Source organism: Schistocerca serialis, chromosome 1 (assembly GCF_023864345.2).
Source record: "Schistocerca serialis cubense isolate TAMUIC-IGC-003099 chromosome 1, iqSchSeri2.2, whole genome shotgun sequence".
Classification (NCBI taxonomy): domain Eukaryota; kingdom Metazoa; phylum Arthropoda; class Insecta; order Orthoptera; family Acrididae; genus Schistocerca; species Schistocerca serialis.
This window is the reverse complement of record NC_064638.1, coordinates 65,741,553-65,754,726: the sequence shown is the minus strand read 5'-3', so window position 1 is coordinate 65,754,726 and position 13,174 is coordinate 65,741,553. Positions and strand designations below refer to the sequence as shown.

General features: G+C 48.1%; 42 non-coding genes across 42 annotated transcripts; all 42 read right to left on the bottom strand.

Moving 5' to 3' along the window:
* Positions 1-62: 62 nt before the first annotated feature.
* Positions 63-134, bottom strand: Trnat-ugu (transfer RNA threonine (anticodon UGU)). The gene has a single exon. It is a non-coding gene; the product is annotated as a tRNA-Thr (tRNA).
* A 246-nt stretch (positions 135-380) lies between these two features.
* Positions 381-452, bottom strand: Trnat-ugu (transfer RNA threonine (anticodon UGU)). The gene has a single exon. It is a non-coding gene; the product is annotated as a tRNA-Thr (tRNA).
* A 246-nt stretch (positions 453-698) lies between these two features.
* Positions 699-770, bottom strand: Trnat-ugu (transfer RNA threonine (anticodon UGU)). Its single transcript has one exon. It is a non-coding gene; the product is annotated as a tRNA-Thr (tRNA).
* Positions 771-1,016: 246 nt separating this feature from the next.
* Positions 1,017-1,088, bottom strand: Trnat-ugu (transfer RNA threonine (anticodon UGU)). Its single transcript has one exon. It is a non-coding gene; the product is annotated as a tRNA-Thr (tRNA).
* Positions 1,089-1,334: 246 nt separating this feature from the next.
* On the bottom strand, positions 1,335-1,406 carry Trnat-ugu (transfer RNA threonine (anticodon UGU)). Its single transcript has one exon. It is a non-coding gene; the product is annotated as a tRNA-Thr (tRNA).
* Positions 1,407-1,652: 246 nt separating this feature from the next.
* On the bottom strand, positions 1,653-1,724 carry Trnat-ugu (transfer RNA threonine (anticodon UGU)). Its single transcript has one exon. It is a non-coding gene; the product is annotated as a tRNA-Thr (tRNA).
* A 246-nt stretch (positions 1,725-1,970) lies between these two features.
* Positions 1,971-2,042, bottom strand: Trnat-ugu (transfer RNA threonine (anticodon UGU)). The gene has a single exon. It is a non-coding gene; the product is annotated as a tRNA-Thr (tRNA).
* A 246-nt stretch (positions 2,043-2,288) lies between these two features.
* Positions 2,289-2,360, bottom strand: Trnat-ugu (transfer RNA threonine (anticodon UGU)). Its single transcript has one exon. It is a non-coding gene; the product is annotated as a tRNA-Thr (tRNA).
* Positions 2,361-2,606: 246 nt separating this feature from the next.
* Positions 2,607-2,678, bottom strand: Trnat-ugu (transfer RNA threonine (anticodon UGU)). The gene has a single exon. It is a non-coding gene; the product is annotated as a tRNA-Thr (tRNA).
* A 246-nt stretch (positions 2,679-2,924) lies between these two features.
* On the bottom strand, positions 2,925-2,996 carry Trnat-ugu (transfer RNA threonine (anticodon UGU)). Its single transcript has one exon. It is a non-coding gene; the product is annotated as a tRNA-Thr (tRNA).
* A 246-nt stretch (positions 2,997-3,242) lies between these two features.
* On the bottom strand, positions 3,243-3,314 carry Trnat-ugu (transfer RNA threonine (anticodon UGU)). Its single transcript has one exon. It is a non-coding gene; the product is annotated as a tRNA-Thr (tRNA).
* Positions 3,315-3,560: 246 nt separating this feature from the next.
* Positions 3,561-3,632, bottom strand: Trnat-ugu (transfer RNA threonine (anticodon UGU)). The gene has a single exon. It is a non-coding gene; the product is annotated as a tRNA-Thr (tRNA).
* A 246-nt stretch (positions 3,633-3,878) lies between these two features.
* On the bottom strand, positions 3,879-3,950 carry Trnat-ugu (transfer RNA threonine (anticodon UGU)). The gene has a single exon. It is a non-coding gene; the product is annotated as a tRNA-Thr (tRNA).
* A 246-nt stretch (positions 3,951-4,196) lies between these two features.
* On the bottom strand, positions 4,197-4,268 carry Trnat-ugu (transfer RNA threonine (anticodon UGU)). Its single transcript has one exon. It is a non-coding gene; the product is annotated as a tRNA-Thr (tRNA).
* Positions 4,269-4,514: 246 nt separating this feature from the next.
* On the bottom strand, positions 4,515-4,586 carry Trnat-ugu (transfer RNA threonine (anticodon UGU)). The gene has a single exon. It is a non-coding gene; the product is annotated as a tRNA-Thr (tRNA).
* A 246-nt stretch (positions 4,587-4,832) lies between these two features.
* On the bottom strand, positions 4,833-4,904 carry Trnat-ugu (transfer RNA threonine (anticodon UGU)). The gene has a single exon. It is a non-coding gene; the product is annotated as a tRNA-Thr (tRNA).
* Positions 4,905-5,150: 246 nt separating this feature from the next.
* On the bottom strand, positions 5,151-5,222 carry Trnat-ugu (transfer RNA threonine (anticodon UGU)). Its single transcript has one exon. It is a non-coding gene; the product is annotated as a tRNA-Thr (tRNA).
* Positions 5,223-5,468: 246 nt separating this feature from the next.
* Positions 5,469-5,540, bottom strand: Trnat-ugu (transfer RNA threonine (anticodon UGU)). The gene has a single exon. It is a non-coding gene; the product is annotated as a tRNA-Thr (tRNA).
* A 246-nt stretch (positions 5,541-5,786) lies between these two features.
* Trnat-ugu (transfer RNA threonine (anticodon UGU)) lies at positions 5,787-5,858 on the bottom strand. The gene has a single exon. It is a non-coding gene; the product is annotated as a tRNA-Thr (tRNA).
* Positions 5,859-6,104: 246 nt separating this feature from the next.
* Trnat-ugu (transfer RNA threonine (anticodon UGU)) lies at positions 6,105-6,176 on the bottom strand. Its single transcript has one exon. It is a non-coding gene; the product is annotated as a tRNA-Thr (tRNA).
* A 246-nt stretch (positions 6,177-6,422) lies between these two features.
* Trnat-ugu (transfer RNA threonine (anticodon UGU)) lies at positions 6,423-6,494 on the bottom strand. The gene has a single exon. It is a non-coding gene; the product is annotated as a tRNA-Thr (tRNA).
* A 246-nt stretch (positions 6,495-6,740) lies between these two features.
* Trnat-ugu (transfer RNA threonine (anticodon UGU)) lies at positions 6,741-6,812 on the bottom strand. Its single transcript has one exon. It is a non-coding gene; the product is annotated as a tRNA-Thr (tRNA).
* A 246-nt stretch (positions 6,813-7,058) lies between these two features.
* Positions 7,059-7,130, bottom strand: Trnat-ugu (transfer RNA threonine (anticodon UGU)). Its single transcript has one exon. It is a non-coding gene; the product is annotated as a tRNA-Thr (tRNA).
* Positions 7,131-7,376: 246 nt separating this feature from the next.
* Positions 7,377-7,448, bottom strand: Trnat-ugu (transfer RNA threonine (anticodon UGU)). The gene has a single exon. It is a non-coding gene; the product is annotated as a tRNA-Thr (tRNA).
* A 246-nt stretch (positions 7,449-7,694) lies between these two features.
* On the bottom strand, positions 7,695-7,766 carry Trnat-ugu (transfer RNA threonine (anticodon UGU)). Its single transcript has one exon. It is a non-coding gene; the product is annotated as a tRNA-Thr (tRNA).
* A 246-nt stretch (positions 7,767-8,012) lies between these two features.
* Trnat-ugu (transfer RNA threonine (anticodon UGU)) lies at positions 8,013-8,084 on the bottom strand. The gene has a single exon. It is a non-coding gene; the product is annotated as a tRNA-Thr (tRNA).
* A 246-nt stretch (positions 8,085-8,330) lies between these two features.
* Positions 8,331-8,402, bottom strand: Trnat-ugu (transfer RNA threonine (anticodon UGU)). Its single transcript has one exon. It is a non-coding gene; the product is annotated as a tRNA-Thr (tRNA).
* A 246-nt stretch (positions 8,403-8,648) lies between these two features.
* Positions 8,649-8,720, bottom strand: Trnat-ugu (transfer RNA threonine (anticodon UGU)). Its single transcript has one exon. It is a non-coding gene; the product is annotated as a tRNA-Thr (tRNA).
* A 246-nt stretch (positions 8,721-8,966) lies between these two features.
* On the bottom strand, positions 8,967-9,038 carry Trnat-ugu (transfer RNA threonine (anticodon UGU)). The gene has a single exon. It is a non-coding gene; the product is annotated as a tRNA-Thr (tRNA).
* A 246-nt stretch (positions 9,039-9,284) lies between these two features.
* On the bottom strand, positions 9,285-9,356 carry Trnat-ugu (transfer RNA threonine (anticodon UGU)). The gene has a single exon. It is a non-coding gene; the product is annotated as a tRNA-Thr (tRNA).
* Positions 9,357-9,602: 246 nt separating this feature from the next.
* On the bottom strand, positions 9,603-9,674 carry Trnat-ugu (transfer RNA threonine (anticodon UGU)). Its single transcript has one exon. It is a non-coding gene; the product is annotated as a tRNA-Thr (tRNA).
* A 246-nt stretch (positions 9,675-9,920) lies between these two features.
* Positions 9,921-9,992, bottom strand: Trnat-ugu (transfer RNA threonine (anticodon UGU)). Its single transcript has one exon. It is a non-coding gene; the product is annotated as a tRNA-Thr (tRNA).
* A 246-nt stretch (positions 9,993-10,238) lies between these two features.
* On the bottom strand, positions 10,239-10,310 carry Trnat-ugu (transfer RNA threonine (anticodon UGU)). The gene has a single exon. It is a non-coding gene; the product is annotated as a tRNA-Thr (tRNA).
* A 246-nt stretch (positions 10,311-10,556) lies between these two features.
* On the bottom strand, positions 10,557-10,628 carry Trnat-ugu (transfer RNA threonine (anticodon UGU)). Its single transcript has one exon. It is a non-coding gene; the product is annotated as a tRNA-Thr (tRNA).
* Positions 10,629-10,874: 246 nt separating this feature from the next.
* Positions 10,875-10,946, bottom strand: Trnat-ugu (transfer RNA threonine (anticodon UGU)). Its single transcript has one exon. It is a non-coding gene; the product is annotated as a tRNA-Thr (tRNA).
* A 246-nt stretch (positions 10,947-11,192) lies between these two features.
* Trnat-ugu (transfer RNA threonine (anticodon UGU)) lies at positions 11,193-11,264 on the bottom strand. The gene has a single exon. It is a non-coding gene; the product is annotated as a tRNA-Thr (tRNA).
* A 246-nt stretch (positions 11,265-11,510) lies between these two features.
* On the bottom strand, positions 11,511-11,582 carry Trnat-ugu (transfer RNA threonine (anticodon UGU)). The gene has a single exon. It is a non-coding gene; the product is annotated as a tRNA-Thr (tRNA).
* Positions 11,583-11,828: 246 nt separating this feature from the next.
* Trnat-ugu (transfer RNA threonine (anticodon UGU)) lies at positions 11,829-11,900 on the bottom strand. The gene has a single exon. It is a non-coding gene; the product is annotated as a tRNA-Thr (tRNA).
* A 246-nt stretch (positions 11,901-12,146) lies between these two features.
* On the bottom strand, positions 12,147-12,218 carry Trnat-ugu (transfer RNA threonine (anticodon UGU)). The gene has a single exon. It is a non-coding gene; the product is annotated as a tRNA-Thr (tRNA).
* Positions 12,219-12,464: 246 nt separating this feature from the next.
* Trnat-ugu (transfer RNA threonine (anticodon UGU)) lies at positions 12,465-12,536 on the bottom strand. The gene has a single exon. It is a non-coding gene; the product is annotated as a tRNA-Thr (tRNA).
* A 246-nt stretch (positions 12,537-12,782) lies between these two features.
* On the bottom strand, positions 12,783-12,854 carry Trnat-ugu (transfer RNA threonine (anticodon UGU)). The gene has a single exon. It is a non-coding gene; the product is annotated as a tRNA-Thr (tRNA).
* Positions 12,855-13,100: 246 nt separating this feature from the next.
* Positions 13,101-13,172, bottom strand: Trnat-ugu (transfer RNA threonine (anticodon UGU)). The gene has a single exon. It is a non-coding gene; the product is annotated as a tRNA-Thr (tRNA).
* Between the last annotated feature and the right edge of the window lie 2 nt (positions 13,173-13,174).

Here is a 13,174-nt window from a genome sequence, read left to right as displayed (position 1 = left end):
AAAGACACGCTATTTTGAAAGTTTCGGTTCACAGCAGTACATTGGCCCATTTAAAATTGTGCTGCCCCCTGTGAGAATCGAACTCACGACCCCTGGTTTACAAGACCAGTGCTCTGCCCCTGAGCTAAGGAGGCTGTTACAGCTTAAACGTATTTGCGATCATCACAGCCCTGGAGAAAAATACATTTCAGGGTCCAGAAAATGCATACAAAGATTTACTCTGCCACAACAATTCGCTACCACTGAGGTCCACAGCGATGACTGACGGGTGCTGCCGTCTTTCGTCTATCGTCATCTGTGATCTTGGCTCAGGCCCGAAAAGACACGCTATTTTGAAAGTTTCGGTTCACAGCAGTACATTGGCCCATTTAAAATTGTGCTGCCCCCTGTGAGAATCGAACTCACGACCCCTGGTTTACAAGACCAGTGCTCTGCCCCTGAGCTAAGGAGGCTGTTACAGCTTAAACGTATTTGCGATCATCACAGCCCTGGAGAAAAATACATTTCAGGGTCCAGAAAATGCGTACAAAGATTTACTCTGCCACAACAATTCGCTACCACTGAGGTCCACAGCGATGACTGACGGGTGCTGCCGTCTTTCGTCTATCGTCATCTGTGATCTTGGCTCAGGCCCGAAAAGACACGCTATTTTTAAAGTTTCGGTTCACAGCAGTACATTGGCCCATTTAAAATTGTGCTGCCCCCTGTGAGAATCGAACTCACGACCCCTGGTTTACAAGACCAGTGCTCTGCCCCTGAGCTAAGGAGGCTGTTACAGCTTAAACGTATTTGCGATCATCACAGCCCTGGAGAAAAATACATTTCAGGGTCCAGAAAATGCATACAAAGATTTACTCTGCCACAACAATTCGCTACCACTGAGGTCCACAGCGATGACTGACGGGTGCTGCCGTCTTTCGTCTATCGTCGTCTGTGATCTTGGCTCAGGCCCGAAAAGACACGCTATTTTGAAAGTTTCGGTTCACAGCAGTACATTGGCCCATTTAAAATTGTGCTGCCCCCTGTGAGAATCGAACTCACGAACCCTGGTTTACAAGACCAGTGCTCTGCCCCTGAGCTAAGGAGGCTGTTACAGCTTAAACGTATTTGCGATCATCACAGCCCTGGAGAAAAATACATTTCAGGGTCCAGAAAATGCATACAAAGATTTACTCTGCCACAACAATTCGCTACCACTGAGGTCCACAACGATGACTGACGGGTGCTGCCGTCTTTCGTCTATCGTCATCTGTGATCTTGGCTCAGGCCCGAAAAGACACGCTATTTTGAAAGTTTCGGTTCACAGCAGTACATTGGCCCATTTAAAATTGTGCTGCCCCCTGTGAGAATCGAACTCACGACCCCTGGTTTACAAGACCAGTGCTCTGCCCCTGAGCTAAGGAGGCTGTTACAGCTTAAACGTATTTGCGATCATCACAGCCCTGGAGAAAAATACATTTCAGGGTCCAGAAAATGCATACAAAGATTTACTCTGCCACAACAATTCGCTACCACTGAGGTCCACAGCGATGACTGACGGGTGCTGCCGTCTTTCGTCTATCGTCATCTGTGATCTTGGCTCAGGCCCGAAAAGACACGCTATTTTGAAAGTTTCGGTTCACAGCAGTACATTGGCCCATTTAAAATTGTGCTGCCCCCTGTGAGAATCGAACTCACGACCCCTGGTTTACAAGACCAGTGCTCTGCCCCTGAGCTAAGGAGGCTGTTAGAGCTTAAACGTATTTGCGATCATCACAGCCCTGGAGAAAAATACATTTTAGGGTCCAGAAAATGCATACAAAGATTTACTCTGCCACAACAATTCGCTACCACTGAGGTCCACAGCGATGACTGACGGGTGCTGCCATCTTTCGTCTATCGTCATCTGTGATCTTGGCTCAGGCCCGAAAAGACACGCTATTTTGAAAGTTTCGGTTCACAGCAGTACATTGGCCCATTTAAAATTGTGCTGCCCCCTGTGAGAATCGAACTCACGACCCCTGGTTTACAAGACCAGTGCTCTGCCCCTGAGCTAAGGAGGCTGTTACAGCTTAAACGTATTTGCGATCATCACAGCCCTGGAGAAAAATACATTTCAGGGTCCAGAAAATGCATACAAAGATTTACTCTGCCACAACAATTCGCTACCACTGAGGTCCACAGCGATGACTGACGGGTGCTGCCGTCTTTCGTCTATCGTCATCTGTGATCTTGGCTCAGGCCCGAAAAGACACGCTATTTTGAAAGTTTCGGTTCACAGCAGTACATTGGCCCATTTAAAATTGTGCTGCCCCCTGTGAGAATCGAACTCACGACCCCTGGTTTACAAGACCAGTGCTCTGCCCCTGAGCTAAGGAGGCTGTTACAGCTTAAACGTATTTGCGATCATCACAGCCCTGGAGAAAAATACATTTCAGGGTCCAGAAAATGCATACAAAGATTTACTCTGCCACAACAATTCGCTACCACTGAGGTCCACAGCGATGACTGACGGGTGCTGCCGTCTTTCGTCTATCGTCATCTGTGATCTTGGCTCAGGCCCGAAAAGACACGCTATTTTGAAAGTTTCGGTTCACAGCAGTACATTGGCCCATTTAAAATTGTGCTGCCCCCTGTGAGAATCGAACTCACGACCCCTGGTTTACAAGACCAGTGCTCTGCCCCTGAGCTAAGGAGGCTGTTACAGCTTAAACGTATTTGCGATCATCACAGCCCTGGAGAAAAATACATTTCAGGGTCCAGAAAATGCATACAAAGATTTACTCTGCCACAACAATTCGCTACCACTGAGGTCCACAGCGATGACTGACGGGTGCTGCCGTCTTTCGTCTATCGTCATCTGTGATCTTGGCTCAGGCCCGAAAAGACACGCTATTTTGAAAGTTTCGGTTCACAGCAGTACATTGGCCCATTTAAAATTGTGCTGCCCCCTGTGAGAATCGAACTCACGACCCCTGGTTTACAAGACCAGTGCTCTGCCCCTGAGCTAAGGAGGCTGTTACAGCTTAAACGTATTTGCGATCATCACAGCCCTGGAGAAAAATACATTTCAGGGTCCAGAAAATGCATACAAAGATTTACTCTGCCACAACAATTCGCTACCACTGAGGTCCACAGCGATGACTGACGGGTGCTGCCGTCTTTCGTCTATCGTCATCTGTGATCTTGGCTCAGGCCCGAAAAGACACGCTATTTTGAAAGTTTCGGTTCACAGCAGTACATTGGCCCATTTAAAATTGTGCTGCCCCCTGTGAGAATCGAACTCACGACCCCTGGTTTACAAGACCAGTGCTCTGCCCCTGAGCTAAGGAGGCTGTTACAGCTTAAACGTATTTGCGATCATCACAGCCCTGGAGAAAAATACATTTCAGGGTCCAGAAAATGCATAAAAAGATTTACTCTGCCACAACAATTCGCTACCACTGAGGTCCACAGCGATGACTGACGGGTGCTGCCGTCTTTCGTCTATCGTCATCTGTGATCTTGGCTCAGGCCCGAAAAGACACGCTATTTTGAAAGTTTCGGTTCACAGCAGTACATTGGCCCATTTAAAATTGTGCTGCCCCCTGTGAGAATCGAACTCACGACCCCTGGTTTACAAGACCAGTGCTCTGCCCCTGAGCTAAGGAGGCTGCTACAGCTTAAACGTATTTGCGATCATCACAGCCCTGGAGAAAAATACATTTCAGGGTCCAGAAAATGCATACAAAGATTTACTCTGCCACAACAATTCGCTACCACTGAGGTCCACAGCGATGACTGACGGGTGCTGCCGCCTTTCGTCTATCGTCATCTGTGATCTTTGCTCAGGCCCGAAAAGACACGCTATTTTGAAAGTTTCGGTTCACAGCAGTACATTGGCCCATTTAAAATTGTGCTGCCCCCTGTGAGAATCGAACTCACGACCCCTGGTTTACAAGACCAGTGCTCTGCCCCTGAGCTAAGGAGGCTGTTACAGCTTAAACGTATTTGCGATCATCACAGCCCTGGAGAAAAATACATTTCAGGGTCCAGAAAATGCATACAAAGATTTACTCTGCCACAACAATTCGCTACCACTGAGGTCCACAGTGATGACTGACGGGTGCTGCCGTCTTTCGTCTATCGTCATCTGTGATCTTGGCTCAGGCCCGAAAAGACACGCTATTTTGAAAGTTTCGGTTCACAGCAGTACATTGGCCCATTTAAAATTGTGCTGCCCCCTGTGAGAATCGAACTCACGACCCCTGGTTTACAAGACCAGTGCTCTGCCCCTGAGCTAAGTAGGCTGTTAGAGCTTAAACGTATTTGCGATCATCACAGCCCTGGAGAAAAATACATTTCAGGGTCCAGAAAATGCATACAAAGATTTACTCTGCCACAACAATTCGCTACCACTGAGGTCCACAGCGATGACTGACGGGTGCTGCCGTCTTTCGTCTATCGTCATCTGTGATCTTGGCTCAGGCCCGAAAAGACACGCTATTTTGAAAGTTTCGGTTCACAGCAGTACATTGGCCCATTTAAAATTGTGCTGCCCCCTGTGAGAATCGAACTCACGACCCCTGGTTTACAAGACCAGTGCTCTGCCCCTGAGCTAAGGAGGCTGTTACAGCTTAGACGTATTTGCGATCATCACAGCCCTGGAGAAAAATACATTTCAGGGTCCAGAAAATGCATACAAAGATTTACTCTGCCACAACAATTCGCTACCACTGAGGTCCACAGCGATGACTGACGGGTGCTGCCGTCTTTCGTCTATCGTCATCTGTGATCTTGGCTCAGGCCCGAAAAGACACGCTATTTTGAAAGTTTCGGTTCACAGCAGTACATTGGCCCATTTAAAATTGTGCTGCCCCCTGTGAGAATCGAACTCACGACCCCTGGTTTACAAGACCAGTGCTCTGCCCCTGAGCTAAGGAGGCTGTTACAGCTTAAACGTATTTGCGATCATCACAGCCCTGGAGAAAAATACATTTCAGGGTCCGGAAAATGCATACAAAGATTTACTCTGCCACAACAATTCGCTACCACTGAGGTCCACAGCGATGACTGACGGGTGCTGCCGTCTTTCGTCTATCGTCATCTGTGATCTTGGCTCAGGCCCGAAAAGACACGCTATTTTGAAAGTTTCGGTTCACAGCAGTACATTGGCCCATTTAAAATTGTGCTGCCCCCTGTGAGAATCGAACTCACGACCCCTGGTTTACAAGACCAGTGCTCTGCCCCTGAGCTAAGGAGGCTGTTAGAGCTTAAACGTATTTGCGATCATCACAGCCCTGGAGAAAAATACATTTCAGGGTCCAGAAAATGCATACAAAGATTTACTCTGCCACAACAATTCGCTACCACTGAGGTCCACAGCGATGACTGACGGGTGCTGCCGTCTTTCGTCTATCGTCATCTGTGATCTTGGCTCAGGCCCGAAAAGACACGCTATTTTGAAAGTTTCGGTTCACAGCAGTACATTGGCCCATTTAAAATTGTGCTGCCCCCTGTGAGAATCGAACTCACGACCCCTGGTTTACAAGACCAGTGCTCTGCCCCTGAGCTAAGGAGGCTGTTACAGCTTAAACGTATTTGCGATCATCACAGCCCTGGAGAAAAATACATTTCAGGGTCCAGAAAATGCATACAAAGATTTACTCTGCCACAACAATTCGCTACCACTGAGGTCCACAGCGATGTCTGACGGGTGCTGCCGTCTTTCGTCTATCGTCATCTGTGATCTTGGCTCAGGCCCGAAAAGACACGCTATTTTGAAAGTTTCGGTTCACAGCAGTACATTGGCCCATTTAAAATTGTGCTGCCCCCTGTGAGAATCGAACTCACGACCCCTGGTTTACAAGACCAGTGCTCTGCCCCTGAGCTAAGGAGGCTGTTACAGCTTAAACGTATTTGCGATCATCACAGCCCTGGAGAAAAATACATTTCAGGGTCCAGAAAATGCATACAAAGATTTACTCTGCCACAACAATTCGCTACCACTGAGGTCCACAGCGATGACTGACGGGTGCTGCCGTCTTTCGTCTATCGTCATCTGTGATCTTGGCTCAGGCCCGAAAAGACACGCTATTTTGAAAGTTTCGGTTCACAGCAGTACATTGGCCCATTTAAAATTGTGCTGCCCCCTGTGAGAATCGAACTCACGACCCCTGGTTTACAAGACCAGTGCTCTGCCCCTGAGCTAAGGAGGCTGTTACAGCTTAAACGTATTTGCGATCATCACAGCCCTGGAGAAAAATACATTTCAGGGTCCAGAAAATGCATACAAAGATTTACTCTGCCACAACAATTCGCTACCACTGAGGTCCACAGCGATGACTGACGGGTGCTGCCGTCTTTCGTCTATCGTCATCTGTGATCTTGGCTCAGGCCCGAAAAGACACGCTATTTTGAAAGTTTCGGTTCACAGCAGTACATTGGCCCATTTAAAATTGTGCTGCCCCCTGTGAGAATCGAACTCACGACCCCTGGTTTACAAGACCAGTGCTCTGCCCCTGAGCTAAGGAGGCTGTTACAGCTTAAACGTATTTGCGATCATCACAGCCCTGGAGAAAAATACATTTCAGGGTCCAGAAAATGCATACAAAGATTTACTCTGCCACAACAATTCGCTACCACTGAGGTCCACAGCGATGACTGACGGGTGCTGCCGTCTTTCGTCTATCGTCATCTGTGATCTTGGCTCAGGCCCGAAAAGACACGCTATTTTGAAAGTTTCGGTTCACAGCAGTACATTGGCCCATTTAAAATTGTGCTGCCCCCTGTGAGAATCGAACTCACGACCCCTGGTTTACAAGACCAGTGCTCTGCCCCTGAGCTAAGGAGGCTGTTACAGCTTAAACGTATTTGCGATCATCACAGCCCTGGAGAAAAATACATTTCAGGGTCCAGAAAATGCATACAAAGATTTACTCTGCCACAACAATTCGCTACCACTGAGGTCCACAGCGATGACTGACGGGTGCTGCCGTCTTTCGTCTATCGTCATCTGTGATCTTGGCTCAGGCCCGAAAAGACACGCTATTTTGAAAGTTTCGGTTCACAGCAGTACATTGGCCCATTTAAAATTGTGCTGCCCCCTGTGAGAATCGAACTCACGACCCCTGGTTTACAAGACCAGTGCTCTGCCCCTGAGCTAAGGAAGCTGTTACAGCTTAAACGTATTTGCGATCATCACAGCCCTGGAGAAAAATACATTTCAGGGTCCAGAAAATGCATACAAAGATTTACTCTGCCACAACAATTCGCTACCACTGAGGTCCACAGCGATGACTGATGGGTGCTGCCGTCTTTCGTCTATCGTCATCTGTGATCTTGGCTCAGGCCCGAAAAGACACGCTATTTTGAAAGTTTCGGTTCACAGCAGTACATTGGCCCATTTAAAATTGTGCTGCCCCCTGTGAGAATCGAACTCACGACCCCTGGTTTACAAGACCAGTGCTCTGCCCCTGAGCTAAGGAGGCTGTTACAGCTTAAACGTATTTGCGATCATCACAGCCCTGGAGAAAAATACATTTCAGGGTCCAGAAAATGCATACAAAGATTTACTCTGCCACAACAATTCGCTACCACTGAGGTCCACAGCGATGACTGACGGGTGCTGCCGTCTTTCGTCTATCGTCATCTGTGATCTTGGCTCAGGCCCGAAAAGACACGCTATTTTGAAAGTTTCGGTTCACAGCAGTACATTGGCCCATTTAAAATTGTGCTGCCCCCTGTGAGAATCGAACTCACGACCCCTGGTTTACAAGACCAGTGCTCTGCCCCTGAGCTAAGGAGGCTGTTACAGCTTAAACGTATTTGCGATCATCACAGCCCTGGAGAAAAATACATTTCAGGGTCCAGAAAATGCATACAAAGATTTACTCTGCCACAACAATTCGCTACCACTGAGGTCCACAGCGATGACTGACGGGTGCTGCCGTCTTTCGTCTATCGTCATCTGTGATCTTGGCTCAGGCCCGAAAAGACACGCTATTTTGAAAGTTTCGGTTCACAGCAGTACATTGGCCCATTTAAAATTGTGCTGCCCCCTGTGAGAATCGAACTCACGACCCCCGGTTTACAAGACCAGTGCTCTGCCCCTGAGCTAAGGAGGCTGTTACAGCTTAAACGTATTTGCGATCATCACAGCCCTGGAGAAAAATACATTTCAGGGTCCAGAAAATGCATACAAAGATTTACTCTGCCACAACAATTCGCTACCACTGAGGTCCACAGCGATGACTGACGGGTGCTGCCGTCTTTCGTCTATCGTCATCTGTGATCTTGGCTCAGGCCCGAAAAGACACGCTATTTTGAAAGTTTCGGTTCACAGCAGTACATTGGCCCATTTAAAATTGTGCTGCCCCCTGTGAGAATCGAACTCACGACCCCTGGTTTACAAGACCAGTGCTCTGCCCCTGAGCTAAGGAGGCTGTTACAGTTTAAACGTATTTGCGATCATCACAGCCCTGGAGAAAAATACATTTCAGGGTCCAGAAAATGCATACAAAGATTTACTCTGCCACAACAATTCGCTACCACTGAGGTCCACAGCGATGACTGACGGGTGCTGCCGTCTTTCGTCTATCGTCATCTGTGATCTTGGCTCAGGCCCGAAAAGACACGCTATTTTGAAAGTTTCGGTTCACAGCAGTACATTGGCCCATTTAAAATTGCGCTGCCCCCTGTGAGAATCGAACTCACGACCCCTGGTTTACAAGACCAGTGCTCTGCCCCTGAGCTAAGGAGGCTGTTACAGCTCAAACGTATTTGCGATCATCACAGCCCTGGAGAAAAATACATTTCAGGGTCCAGAAAATGTATACAAAGATTTACTCTGCCACAACAATTCGCTACCACTGAGGTCCACAGCGATGACTGACGGGTGCTGCCGTCTTTCGTCTATCGTCATCTGTGATCTTGGCTCAGGCCCGAAAAGACACGCTATTTTGAAAGTTTCGGTTCACAGCAGTACATTGGCCCATTTAAAATTGTGCTGCCCCCTGTGAGAATCGAACTCACGACCCCTGGTTTACAAGACCAGTGCTCTGCCCCTGAGCTAAGGAGGCTGTTACAGCTTAAACGTATTTGCGATCATTACAGCCCTGGAGAAAAATACATTTCAGGGTCCAGAAAATGCATACAAAGATTTACTCTGCCACAACAATTCGCTACCACTGAGGTCCACAGCGATGACTGACGGGTGCTGCCGTCTTTCGTCTATCGTCATCTGTGATCTTGGCTCAGGCCCGAAAAGACACGCTATTTTGAAAGTTTCGGTTCACAGCAGTACATTGGCCCATTTAAAATTGTGCTGCCCCCTGTGAGAATCGAACTCACGACCCCTGGTTTACAAGACCAGTGCTCTGCCCCTGAGCTAAGGAGGCTGTTACAGCTTAAACGTATTTGCGATCATCACAGCCCTGGAGAAAAATACATTTCAGGGTCCAGAAACTGCATACAAAGATTTACTCTGCCACAACAATTCGCTACCACTGAGGTCCACAGCAATGACTGACGGGTGCTGCCGTCTTTCGTCTATCGTCATCTGTGATCTTGGCTCAGGCCCGAAAAGACACGCTATTTTGAAAGTTTCGGTTCACAGCAGTACATTGGCCCATTTAAAATTGTGCTGCCCCCTGTGAGAATCGAACTCACGACCCCTGGTTTACAAGACCAGTGCTCTGCCCCTGAGCTAAGGAGGCTGTTACAGCTTAAACGTATTTGCGATCATCACAGCCCTGGAGAAAAATACATTTCAGGGTCCAGAAAATGCATACAAAGATTTACTCTGCCACAACAATTCGCTACCACTGAGGTCCACAGCGATGACTGACGGGTGCTGCCGTCTTTCGTCTATCGTCATCTGTGATCTTGGCTCAGGCCCGAAAAGACACGCTATTTTGAAAGTTTCGGTTCACAGCAGTACATTGGCCCATTTAAAATTGTGCTGCCCCCTGTGAGAATCGAACTCACGACCCCTGGTTTACAAGACCAGTGCTCTGCCCCTGAGCTAAGGAGGCTGTTACAGCTTAAACGTATTTGCGATCATCACAGCCCTGGAGAAAAATACATTTCAGGGTCCAGAAAATGCATACAAAGATTTACTCTGCCACAACAATTCGCTACCACTGAGGTCCACAGCGATGACTGACGGGTGCTGCCGTCTTTCGTCTATCGTCATCTGTGATCTTGGCTCAGGCCCGAAAAGACACGCTATTTTGAAAGTTTCGGTTCACAGCAGTACATTGGCCCATTTAAAATTGTGCTGCCCCCTGTGAGAATCGAACTCACGACCCCTGGTTTACAAGGCCAGTGCTCTGCCCCTGAGCTAAGGAGGCTGTTACAGCTCAAACGTATTTGCGATCATCACAGCCCTGGAGAAAAATACATTTCAGGGTCCAGAAAATGCATACAAAGATTTACTCTGCCACAACAATTCGCTACCACTGAGGTCCACAGCGATGACTGACGGGTGCTGCCGTCTTTCGTCTATCGTCATCTGTGATCTTGGCTCAGGCCCGAAAAGACACGCTATTTTGAAAGTTTCGGTTCACAGCAGTACATTGGCCCATTTAAAATTGTGCTGCCCCCTGTGAGAATCGAACTCACGACCCCTGGTTTACAAGACCAGTGCTCTGCCCCTGAGCTAAGGAGGCTGTTACAGCTTAAACGTATTTGCGATCATCACAGCCCTGGAGAAAAATACATTTCAGGGTCCAGAAAATGCATACAAAGATTTACTCTGCCACAACAATTCGCTACCACTGAGGTCCACAGCGATGACTGACGGGTGCTGCCGTCTTTCGTCTATCGTCATCTGTGATCTTGGCTCAGGCCCGAAAAGACACGCTATTTTGAAAGTTTCGGTTCACAGCAGTACATTGACCCATTTAAAATTGTGCTGCCCCCTGTGAGAATCGAACTCACGACCCCTGGTTTACAAGACCAGTGCTCTGCCCCTGAGCTAAGGAGGCTGTTACAGCTTAAACGTATTTGCGATCATCACAGCCCTGGAGAAAAATACATTTCAGGGTCCAGAAAATGCATACAAAGATTTACTCTGCCACAACAATTCGCTACCACTGAGGTCCACAGCGATGACTGACGGGTGCTGCCGTCTTTCGTCTATCGTCATCTGTGATCTTGGCTCAGGCCCGAAAAGACACGCTATTTTGAAAGTTTCGGTTCACAGCAGTACATTGGCCCATTTAAAATTGTGCTGCCCCCTGTGAGAATCGAACTCACGACCCCTGGTTTACAAGACCAGTGCTCTGCCCCTGAGCTAAGGAGGCTGTTACAGCTTAAACGTATTTGCGATCATCACAGCCCTGGAGAAAAATACATTTCAGGGTCCAGAAAATGCATACAAAGATTTACTCTGCCACAACAATTCGCTACCACTGAGGTCCACAGCGATGACTGACGGGTGCTGCCGTCTTTCGTCTATCGTCATCTGTGATCTTGGCTCAGGCCCGAAAAGACACGCTATTTTGAAAGTTTCGGTTCACAGCAGTACATTGGCCCATTTAAAATTGTGCTGCCCCCTGCCAGAATCGAACTCACGACCCCTGGTTTACAAGACCAGTGCTCTGCCCCTGAGCTAAGGAGGCTGTTACAGCTTAAACGTATTTGCGATCATCACAGCCCTGGAGAAAAATACATTTCAGGGTCCAGAAAATGCATACAAAGATTTACTCTGCCACAACAATTCGCTACCACTGAGGTCCACAGCGATGACTGACGGGTGCTGCCGTCTTTCGTCTATCGTCATCTGTGATCTTGGCTCAGGCCCGAAAAGACACGCTATTTTGAAAGTTTCGGTTCACAGCAGTACATTGGCCTATTTAAAATTGTGCTGCCCCCTGTGAGAATCGAACTCACGACCCCTGGTTTACAAGACCAGTGCTCTGCCCCTGAGCTAAGGAGGCTGTTACAGCTTAAACGTATTTGCGATCATCACAGCCCTGGAGAAAAATACATTTCAGGGTCCAGAAAATGCATACAAAGATTTACTCTGCCACAACAATTCGCTACCACTGAGGTCCACAGCGATGACTGACGGGTGCTGCCGTCTTTCGTCTATCGTCATCTGTGATCTTGGCTCAGGCCCGAAAAGACACGCTATTTTGAAAGTTTCGGTTCACAGCAGTACATTGGCCCATTTAAAATTGCGCTGCCCCCTGTGAGAATCGAACTCACGACCCCTGGTTTACAAGACCAGTGCTCTGCCCCTGAGCTAAGGAGGCTGTTACAGCTCAAACGTATTTGCGATCATCACAGCCCTGGAGAAAAATACATTTCAGGGTCCAGAAAATGTATACAAAGATTTACTCTGCCACAACAATTCGCTACCACTGAGGTCCACAGCGATGACTGACGGGTGCTGCCGTCTTTCGTCTATCGTCATCTGTGATCTTGGCTCAGGCCCGAAAAGACACGCTATTTTGAAAGTTTCGGTTCACAGCAGTACATTGGCCCATTTAAAATTGTGCTGCCCCCTGTGAGAATCGAACTCACGACCCCTGGTTTACAAGACCAGTGCTCTGCCCCTGAGCTAAGGAGGCTGTTACAGCTTAAACGTATTTGCGATCATTACAGCCCTGGAGAAAAATACATTTCAGGGTCCAGAAAATGCATACAAAGATTTACTCTGCCACAACAATTCGCTACCACTGAGGTCCACAGCGATGACTGACGGGTGCTGCCGTCTTTCGTCTATCGTCATCTGTGATCTTGGCTCAGGCCCGAAAAGACACGCTATTTTGAAAGTTTCGGTTCACAGCAGTACATTGGCCCATTTAAAATTGTGCTGCCCCCTGTGAGAATCGAACTCACGACCCCTGGTTTACAAGACCAGTGCTCTGCCCCTGAGCTAAGGAGGCTGTTACAGCTTAAACGTATTTGCGATCATCACAGCCCTGGAGAAAAATACATTTCAGGGTCCAGAAAATGCATACAAAGATTTACTCTGCCACAACAATTCGCTACCACTGAGGTCCACAGCGATGACTGACGGGTGCTGCCGTCTTTCGTCTATCGTCATCTGTGATCTTGGCTCAGGCCCGAAAAGACACGCTATTTTGAAAGTTTCGGTTCACAGCAGTACATTGGCCCATTTAAAATTGTGCTGCCCCCTGTGAGAATCGAACTCACGACCCCTGGTTTACAAGACCAGTGCTCTGCCCCTGAGCTAAGGAGGCTG